This window comes from Colobus angolensis, unplaced genomic scaffold (genome assembly GCF_000951035.1).
Source record: "Colobus angolensis palliatus isolate OR3802 unplaced genomic scaffold, Cang.pa_1.0 Scaffold180, whole genome shotgun sequence".
Classification (NCBI taxonomy): domain Eukaryota; kingdom Metazoa; phylum Chordata; class Mammalia; order Primates; family Cercopithecidae; genus Colobus; species Colobus angolensis.
The window spans coordinates 59427-69944 of NW_012114933.1; the positions used below are offsets into that span (position 1 = coordinate 59427).

General features: G+C 45.1%; 1 long non-coding RNA gene across 1 annotated transcript in view; it reads left to right on the top strand.

Annotated features, from left to right (window-relative positions):
- The first annotated feature begins 376 nt into the window (after positions 1-376).
- LOC105509841 overlaps positions 377-10518 on the top strand; it is a 17256-nt gene continuing 7114 nt past the window's right edge. The window contains exons 1-8 of the long non-coding RNA XR_001001484.1: positions 377-601; positions 1231-1298; positions 1382-1487; positions 2891-3547; positions 6844-6998; positions 7115-7300; positions 8144-8277; positions 9052-9122. This is a non-coding gene — a long non-coding RNA (uncharacterized LOC105509841). The remainder of the gene's footprint in view (positions 602-1230; positions 1299-1381; positions 1488-2890; positions 3548-6843; positions 6999-7114; positions 7301-8143; positions 8278-9051; positions 9123-10518) is intronic.

Genomic DNA, 10518 nt, shown 5'->3' on the forward strand with positions numbered 1-10518 from the left:
GCTTGTGGACATCAGTCACGATCGCCTCCCACGGGCCCCAACACAACCCCAGGCCTGGGCAGGTGCTGCCGACCCAGGGAGCGATCTGTGTGTTGACTGGAGGCTGGCAATGCAGTCTTCGCCTTCTTTCCGATGTTCTTCTATTGGAGAACAGTAGGACGGGTAGAGGTCCACAAGGAGGAAGGAAATGGGATTCATGAGGGAACAGAAGCAGGCCCTACAGGAGGAGGAGGGAGGGATTCCACATCATGCACAACGTTGTGAGGAGGGCGGCCGCCTCTTGGAGGAACAGAATGACACGGCTTCCCCTCCCTGGCTCAGTTATGGAATGTGAGGGCTGGGAAAGTGTGTGGGAAGCCAGAGGTCCCTCCCTCGTAGCACAGAGGAAATGATACAGGCTGTGGAGAAGGCTGCAGAAATGGGCACGTCAGAGGCTCTGGGGTTGGCTCCACAGCCCTGGGACAGCGGAGTCTGAGGGGTTCTCTCGGCTCTAACTCTCCCCTTTCCTTCTTATGGCTGCCCCATCACCACTGCTCCTCCGGACACTGATGCTTGCTTCCCAGAACTGGGAGACTCCACCATTACAGGCAGCCACCAGCAGGTAACTGGTCTCCTCTTATATGCTCTCTCTTTTATCCTCTTTCTGACTCATGACCTCCTTTTCTAGCTCTGGTCCTTTTCCTCTTTCCCTCTCTTGCGATTGTTCTCCTGAAGGACCTGGTCTCATCCCACAGTCTAGGTCCTCGGGTCTTTGGTGTCGATAAAACCCCTACCCAGCCCTCCTGCCCGCTGCCTTGGCATTGCCCTGTTTACCTCAGGTCTTCAGTGTTGATAAAACCCCTCCCCAGCCCTCCTGCCCACTGCCTTGGCATTGCCCTGTTTACCTCGGGTCTTCAGTGTTGATAAAACCCCTCCCCAGCCCTCCTGCCCGCTGCCTTGGCATTGCCCTGTTTACCTTGGGTCTTCAGTGTTGATAAAACCCCTTCCTAGCCCTCCTGCCTGCTGCCTTGGCGTTGTCCTGTTTACTGGCCCCCAGGCTGCAGCTTTGAATCTTGCTGAACAACCCTTCAGGGTCCAGGGAGGGGCTGGGCTGGGGTCAGATGAGCTGGACCCCACCGTGCCGGAGGGACTCCCAGTGACATCTGGGTCTGCTCTGGGCACCCCCTTCCCAGATAGGACTTTTCCTGCACGCGCGTCTCTGGACATACACAGCTGTTCTCTTCCTCACAGGTGTCAGCAAGTCCTTCCTCTGCACCTGCAGAAGCAGCAACAGAAAAGACACAAGTGGAAGAGGAAGTGTGAGTGTGCGGTGGGCAGAGTGAGGAGGGAAGCAGACACGTGTCCGTGTTCTTCATGGCTCACTTTCTTGTTGTCCCATCAGGAAAACCAGGAAGCCCAAGAAGAAAACCAGGAAGTCCAGGAAGAATACCCGGTGGAATATCCTGAACTGTTGGGACATTTTTAATATATTTTAGAGACTTCTGAAGGTAAGTGAAAAGATGCCCTAAGAACATCCTCCAGGAAACAGACCCACTCCATAGCAGCCCCTGAGCCTGCTGGGCTGAGCCCTCCACAGCCTCCTTAGTGAGGGAGACACTGAGGTGCTGGTTGGGCCACCATGTGCAGGATTCCACGGGCTGTGCACTGTGTTATTTGTCTGCAGTGACACTTCAGCTCACCAGCATCTCATTAGGGGGGACCTAGCTCTGCCCTCCCAGCCCCTTGAGGCCAACAGGGAGCATCACTAGTACATCCTGAGGAGACACTAGGGTTGACCATGAATCGCCCCCAGTTCAGGCCTCCTGGGAAAGGTATGAGAGGGATGGAGGTACCCCCAGGCTCCTTGTCACATGAGCAAGCAGCCCACCTGGCCCAGTATTGAGGCCAGCGGGCACTCAGTAGGTCCTGGCATCAAGCAGGGGACACGACAGGATCCAAGAAGCACTGAAATGTGCCCAGCCCCAGGGGTTCTTCAGAATCTGTGGAGCCCTGGGGGTCAGGGGTGGCCTCACGGCCCCATTTTTCAAGATGAGGTTGAAGACTTCTATATGTAGAGAGCACTGGCTTGGGCGTCAGTCATTCTGTATCTGTCACAAATGCCAACAAAACAGACCCCTGAAGACATTTCAGGGCCATGCTCACTTGGGAGGAGTTGAGGGCATGATTCAGGGAACCTCTGTTTTTTAAATATATTTTCCAATCTTGAAATAAGGTACACATACAAATGTGTGTGTGTGTACATATACACTGTTTTTCACTCTTTCAAATGTATGTCTTCTGTAACCCTTTTATGCTAGAATACACGAATGTGAGAAATTTATGTCTTACCAAAGCGTAATTTTAAAAATTACAATGCAAAGACAAGTCCAGTGGGGATGTTAGAAAGACCAGGTCTTACTAGGCAATACCAATGACGTGCTCCAGGCAGCTGTGCATATTCAATGTGCAGCTCTTCTGTCTGGATGGCACAGAGGATCTGGGTGGCAAGGCAGGGTCACCACCCCACCCTGTGTCATGAGACCTCCTGCGCCTCTTAGGGCCCAGGGGCAGGGGACTCTGCCTGTTGATCCTGGAATCCTTGATTTCCCCTGTTTCTGTGTCTTTTACTCTCCGGGGAACCAGCCCCCTGAAGGTGCCTGTGTGAGTGCCCAGGTTCAGTTCTTCCTCCGTGACACTTACACTCTCTGTGGACAGATAACCCCTCAGCAGAGAACAGCACACTGGCCTCAGTGCCTTGGCATCTGAGTAGACCTGACTGTGGGGAGCTCAGGGGCCCAAGGTCACCTTCCAGGGCCCGAGGACCTCTGAGACCTGCACGACCCCAGGGAGCCCCTCCTCCCTCCACCTCTGTGCCTCCCCAGTGACACTTGCACCTCTGTCTGTGTTGCAGATTCCGCGAACAGCAGGCAGGGCCCTGATGTGGGGATGTCAGCCTGGCTCAGACTTCATATGGATCGTGATCATTTTGGGAACTGTGCTACTCCAAAAACTTTTATACTCTTTGCTCAATTTGTTTTTAAACATTATCCTGGCTGGGCATGGTGGCTCATCCCTGTAATCCCAGCACTTTGGGAGGCCGAGGCGGGTGAATCACCTGAGGTCAGGAGTTCGAGGCCAGCCTGGCCAACAAGGTGAAACCCCGTCTCTACTGAAAATACAAAAATTAACTAGGCATGGTGACACACTCTTGTAGTCCCAGAGGCTTGGGACTTAGGAGGCTGAGGCAGGAGAATCGCTTGAACCCGGGAAACAGCGGTTGCAGTGAGCTGAGATCGTGCCACTGCACTCCAGCCTGGTGACAGAGTGAGACTTCGTCTCAAAAAAAAAAAAAAAATTCTGACTTTAACCTCTGTTTTTTAGAGGGCACAAATTGTTCTTATGTTGTTTTTCTGTGACATTTTTTTCCTGAAGTTATTTTCCAATTGTTTTCATTCTTTCCGAAGTTTTGTTCACTCAGTTTTGAGTTTTTGTAATTTTGATAGACTTCTTTTGTGCTTTCATTTTCTTAATGACTTTTATGTCATTTTTAAAACACTTCCATAGTACGGCAAGTTACATCAAGATGGACTGTTTTTATGTTTTGTAGTGGTTGATATTCTGGATGTATTTTACATATGTAAGTGTCAATGGCCTGATGCAGTGGCTACCGCCTGCGATCTCAGCAGTTTGGAAGACCAAGGCAGGAGGATTGCTTAATCCCAGGAGTTTAAGGCTAGCCTGGGCAACATAGTGAGACCTCATCCCTACAAAAAAACAATTATTTGATTAGCTGGGCATGGTGGCATTTGTCTGTAGTCCCAGCTACTTGGGAGGCTGAGGCAGGAGGATTGTTTTGAGCCCAGGAGGTTGAGGCTGCAGTAAGCCATGACTGCACCACTGCACTCCAGCCTGGGTGACAGAGCGAGACCCTGTCTTAAAAAAAAAAAAAGTTTATTAATATTAATACCAGTTAGAAATCTAGTTGTTCATTGCAGAACTCAACCAGTTTATAGCAGAAATGAGCACTGGGAGGGAAATGTTACTCCAGGCCTTGAATCCTTAGCCAGCAGCTGTGGGTCCTTCAGGGTTCTGTGGTTCCTGGTCCCAGAAAAATCACTCGCTCCAATGTAATGAGTAAAGAGTTCTTCAGGCGATGGCTGCTGGGCCCAGCTTTGCTGTTGTCTTTGCTGTCTCATAAGCCTCGTGTTGCTCAAGTTCAGTTGTGTATTAGTGCACTAACTGTACTGTGAGCTTCTCCAAGCATGTGCAAGCAATTTGAGAGGAGCCTAGTATCTGCAAGGAATTTGACAGGAGCGTTTTAAGGATGTTTCATTGGGCGGGTCAGGTAAGGGAGATAACATGGGGGCAAGAAGGAAAATTATTAATTCATGTGAAACTACCAGTCCTTCATCACCTAACTTGTGATTTACAGACACTGAGCACATTGCAGGTTGAGAAGTATGCTTGGTCCTTTTTGTAGCCTTACCCTGTGCTCTTTAGAGCTGTGAGTGTGCTGCTTTTTCTCACCATTTTGTTTCTTGTAGATTGTTGTCCTTGATGCTGGAAAACATTTTGAAGACAAGACTCTAAACAGTGACCTATGCCACACTAGTTTATTGGAAAATGAGAAACTTACATTACTGACAAGCTTGGAAGTTTCTTCTGTCCTGCAGTGGCCTACGTTTCCCTGGTCTTTACCTTGCCACTCTGCTTTTTTCTCCTTTTTTGTGGCTGCTGTAAGCAGTTATGATGCCAACTTTTAGGGTTTCTTTGTCCTCCTCTTTTCTTCCTACCTGGCAGCATTCAAATGGCCACTTCTATTAAGTGATGGAATTCAAGAATTTATTTATTTATTAATCCTGATATGGTTTCACTCATCCCTCAGTTTAATATTTAGGGTACAAAGTAGTCACCTAGAGGTGCCACGCAATATATAGCGCGGTGTTTAGAAATTGAGGGAGCCAGGAAATATTTAGCCTCTGCTCTCTGAGACCTCAGCCAGGTACAAAGAAGAGATGCAAAACCGCCTTTCAGGTTGTATTGTGTACACCCAGCAGCACCAAAATGTGCCTGGGAATCACAGGGGTCAGAAATTTACCTCTGAGGCAGCTATGGCTGAAGCTTTATGAAAAGAGATGGGGCCTGTGCCAGGCCTAGATGTGGGAGAAGGAGGATGTGTCAGGAAGCAGAAACAGTATCAGCAAAGGTGCTGCTGTAAGGCATGTGGGCAGTGTTTGGGGAACAGCAGGGGCTTTCTATGTCAGGTTTACAGCATCTCTGGGAGGCTGCATTGGTAAATAAGCCCAGAGAAGAGAAGCAGGCTAGAGCTACTTAAATTACAAGTATGCGTGGCTTCGAAGGCCAGCCGAGTGGTATAAATAGAAACTATAAATAGTATCACATTTATTGAGGACAGCTTTTGCTGCCAAAAGTTTTTAAATTTTTTTGGATTGTGTAATTGGTGGATAAAGGATTATTGACCTAAATGTATCCGATCTTAGAGTGTTTCAGTATGCCAGATTATTGGAGGTGAAATGGCTAAGTCAAAGGTGATGAGTGGTTTTGAGACTCTTAATGTTAATTGCAAAATTAACCTATAAAAAGGCAATGCCAGCTTCGACCATGACTGAGAGCTCTAGTCTTGTCCTTGCTGAGCTGGGTGTTACAACATTGAAACCTTCTGCAGTGTCCTCCCTCCCCCTCTGTCTCTTTCTCTCTCTCTCCTCCCTTCTTCCCTTTCTTCCTTTTACTTCTCTTAGGATAGGCTTATCTGTACTTTTTTGATAGAGGTAACCATTTGCCACACCATTTTCTGAAGGGCCTGCTCTCTTCCCATTCATTTGTGATGGCACATTTATCCTACCCTAAGTTTTGATAACGTGTCAGAATCTTTCTGTCCTGTCCTCTCAGAGAGGTTAAATTTTTTTATAATGACTTATAATTGACTGAAGTTATAATAGTTTTCTCATGTCAAATATAAAAACAGGCCAGTTGAGGTGGCTCATGTCTGTAATCCCAGCACTTTGGTACGCCAAGGTGGGTGGAACGCTTGAGTCCAGGAGTTCGAGACCAGTCTGGACAACATGGGGCAACCCCGTTTCTACAAAAAAAAAAATTATCCAGGCCAGGTGGTGCACACGTGTAGTCCCAGTTACTCGGGAGGCTGAGGTGGGAGGATGGCTTGAGCCTGGGAGGTGAAGATCGCAGTGAGCTGAGATCACACCACTGCATTCAGTCTGGGCAACAGAACGAGACTCTGTCTCAAAAAAAAAAAAATTGTGTGCTTTATTGACTCATTTATGTCTGATGGGTATTTTTTATTACAAATTGTTTAGTCACTACTTTAAAGCCTGCGTTTTTTCTTAATTTTATTGACTCATTTATGTCTTAGTCTTTTTTATTACAAATTGTTTATTGTTTAGTCACTACCTTAGAGCATGTTTTCTTTTTTCTTTTTCTTTTTTTTTTTTTTGAGGCGGAGTCTCGTTCTGTCCCCCGGACTGGAGTGCAGTGGCCGGATCTCAGCTCACTGCAAGCTCCACCTCCTGGGTTTACGCCATTCTCCTGCCTCAGCCTCCCGAGTAGCTGGGACTACAGGCGCCCGCCACCTCGCCCGGCTAGTTTTTTTGTATTTTTAGTAGAGACGGGGTTTCACTGTGTTAGCCAGGATGGTCTCGATCTCCTGACCTCGTGATCCGCCCATCTCGGCCTCCCAAAGTGCTGGGATTACAGGCTTGAGCCACCGCGCCCGGCCTATTTTTTCTTAATTTTATTGACTTATTTATGTCTTAGCCCTTTTTATTACCAATTATTGTTTAGTCACTACTTTAGAGTCTGTTTTATTTTTTCTTAATTTTATTAAAGGACGATATTGATGATGAAATATCTTACAAAGATCATTTAGAGGTTTATTTTGAACAACTGACAATTCCAGGAATGATGGAATAAAACATATGAAGTAGAAGGACTGGAACCTCCAGAAAAAATACTTCAAGTTACCTACAAGTGATCTTAGTCAGGTATGTTACAGTCTTAATGGCTTTTCAGAAATTTGACAGAAAATTACTACTGATTTCATTGGATGTTTACATGAATTTTAAGCCTTTGGTTTTCTTTTTAACTTGATTTTTTACAGGTATGAATTGATAAGAAATGCTTGCACTTTCCCTCCTTCCTATCTTTCCCTTGCCTACAGAAAATTAAAAGGCAAAACAATGGACATTTACATATTCTTCATTCAGATTAACCAGTGGCTAGCATTTGCCACCTTTGCATTTTCTTTCTGTTTCCATAAGTACATTCTTCTCTGAATCATTTGAAAGTAAGTTGCAGAGAGCATGATGTTTTACCCCAGCACTTCAGCATTTATCTCTTGTGAATAATGACATATTTCTACATAATTGCAATTGTACCATCTTACTATAATACAGCAATTTGATGTACAGCCCATATTCAGATTTACCAAATTATCTCCAAAATATTTATTTTTCTTTTAGATCCACAGTTTAATCAAAGATTAACCTTGCCTTTGGTTGTCATGTCTCTCTGTTCTTTTACTTTGGAGTAGTTCTTTCAATACATGAAACATTTTGAAAAATCTAGGCTCTTTGTTTTGTACAGTGACCCATAATCTAGATATATTTGATTGCTTTTTTCTTCTCCTGACTAGAATAGATTGAGCATTTTGGCAAGAATACAGATTAAACAGTGTTCTCATGAGTGGATCCAGATTAAACAGTGAATAATCCCTAATCCAGATTAGGCAGTGTTGGGTACTTATTGCCTCACACCAGGAGATTTTGAGTCTGTCCCACGATTGGTGATTCTATGTTTAATAATTTTGGTTGAGGTGGTGTCCACAGGACATCTCTTTGTGAAGGTAGCTTTTCCCTTTTGTTCTTAGTCGTCTGTGGGATGAGACATCAAAGCACTGTGAACATCTTATTCCCCGGCAACCTTCATGAACTGGTTTCAGCATCATTGCTGAAGCCTCTTGGAAACATTGATTACACCCGTGGTTCCAATGATGATTTTTTTCATTCCTTTTATATTGATTACCTGCCTCCTTCAATGAAGTAGATGTTGTCTCTTCCCCATGTTTTACCCTTCAAAATGTTTAATTTTAATTTAAATGATTAATACAGCTAAGTTATTCTTTCAACAGGCAAATGAGAACAGTAGCCTAAAGTGTCGGTTTCAACCAGAAAATAACAGCTATGATTTCTCATGGCTCACACTCTTCTGAAACGACTCAGGAAGAGGCTGAGGAAGGCCATGTTGTTTGTCTACCTGGGACTAGTGAGTATAGAAATAGGATTCCTTTGTTCTTAAATTCCACTTTTGACTTTACTTTTAAAATATAGTTTCTTTCATATGATTTAGCTCATACCTATAATCTTAGGATTTTGGGATGCCAAAGAGGGAGAATCACTTGAGCCCAGGAGTTTGAGACCAGCCTAGGCATCATAGGGAGACTGTGTACACACACACACACACACACACACGCACACACACACACACACACACACACACAGAAACCGGGAATGATGGTATGTGACTGTGGTCCCAGCTACCTGAGAGGCTGAGGTTGGAGGATCATTTGGGCCCACGAGGTGGAGGTTGCAGTGAACTGTGATTGCACCACTGCACTCCAGCCTGAGTGACAGAGCAAGACCCTGTCTCACAAAAGAAAAAGAAGAAGACGAGATCATCTATTAGTCTTCTTGATTTTTGTCAGAATATGATATGTGATAGTTGATAAGCTTTATGCATGTCAATCTGTGGCCATTTAATTTTGGGTTAAGGATTTGTTCTATTATAGTACAGTAATCATTTTACTAATTAATGAGTATTTGTCATTAAAAACAATATATTTAGTTTTAATACAGTTGAGTACTCACACATTTCTGGGGAAACTTGGTCAGGACATTTCAACTGAGAATTGTGAAACAGGAATGCTGCTCGGTTGTGCAGCTCTTATGCAGACAACTCCCTTCATGTAATTTAGTAGGAAAATGTCAGAAATACTTGTAAACTATAAAGTAAAGCAGAATTCTGGTTATTGAATCACAGCACCTACTGAAAGAAGTTCTCAAGTTCTGATTGAGTTCTAAAAGTTTTTTGAAGATTGGAATTCTTCATATGTAAGTAAAACCAATTTCTGATGACGCATTTCTGGTCCATCTTCTAAAGAAGTATTTAATCTGGGCCATGCGTGGTGGCTCATGCCTGTAATCCCAGCACTTTGGGAGGCCAAGGCAGGTGGATCACAAGGTCAAGAGATCAAGACCATCCTGGCCAACATGGTGAAACCCCATCTCTACTAAAAATACAAAAATTAGCTGGGCATGCTAGTTGCGTGCCTGTAGTCCCAGCTACTCGGGAGGCTGAGGCAGGAGAATCACTTGAACCCAGGAAGCAGAGGTCACAGTGAGCAGAGATTGCGCCACTGCACTCCAGCCTGGCAACAGAGCAAGACACTGTCTCAAAAAAAAAAAAAAAAAGTATTTAATCTGAGCTGGGCATGATAGCTCACTCCTGTAATCTCAGCAATTTTAGAAGCCAAGACATGAGGGTTACTTGAAACCAGGAGTTTGACACCAGCCTAGACAACAATAGCAAGACCCCATCACTACAAAAAAAAAATTTAAATTAGCTGCGCAGGAGGCTGAGTTGGGAGGATCACTTGAGCTTAGGAGTTGGAGGTTGCAGAAAGCTATAATCATGCCACTGCACTCCAGGCTGGATGACAGTGAGACCCTGTCTCTGAAACACAACAAAACTAACAAAAAAAGTGTTTATAGGAGGCTCCCAGCAATCTTAGCCTGAAGCCATGGAGGAAGGGCAGTCTTAGCCTGAAGCCATGAAGGAAGGTGTAGTGTGAAGGCAAGTGCAGGGTGGCCTCTGGCAGCTGAGGATCAGGACAGGATGTGGAATGAACATCTGCATCAAAGCTTTATTGCTTGGATTGGGAAAAAAATTCCTATATGTAGGTCAGCCTTAAAGTATACCATTTCATAAAATATTATCTTTCCCATATTTTGAGGCCATGCAATTTGTGCTACCTGAAGAAACAGTATTGTGTCCTTGATTTGATGAGATCAGTAGCTTTCTTAGCTTATTGAGTGACATCTACAGAACTCAGAAACAGAGGCTACATATTAAGCAAATTTATATCTTTCTTGTTATAGTATTATTGTGTATAAGAAATAGAGATGGCCGGGTGCATTAGCTCACACCTGTAATCTCAGCACTTTGGGAGGCTGAGGTAGATGAATCACAAGGTCAGGAGTTTGAGACCAGCCTGGCCAACATGATAAAACCCTGTCTCTACTAAAAAAAAATGCAAAAATTAGCAGGACCTGGTGGCATGCACCTGTAATCCCAGCTACTTGGAAGCTGAGGCAGGAGAATTGCTTGAACCCGGGAGGCAGAGATTGCGGTCAGCCAAGATCACACCACTGGACTCCAGCCTGGGGGACAGAGCAAGACAAGGAAGGAAGGAAGGAAGGAAGGAAGGAAGGAAGGAAGGAAGGAAGG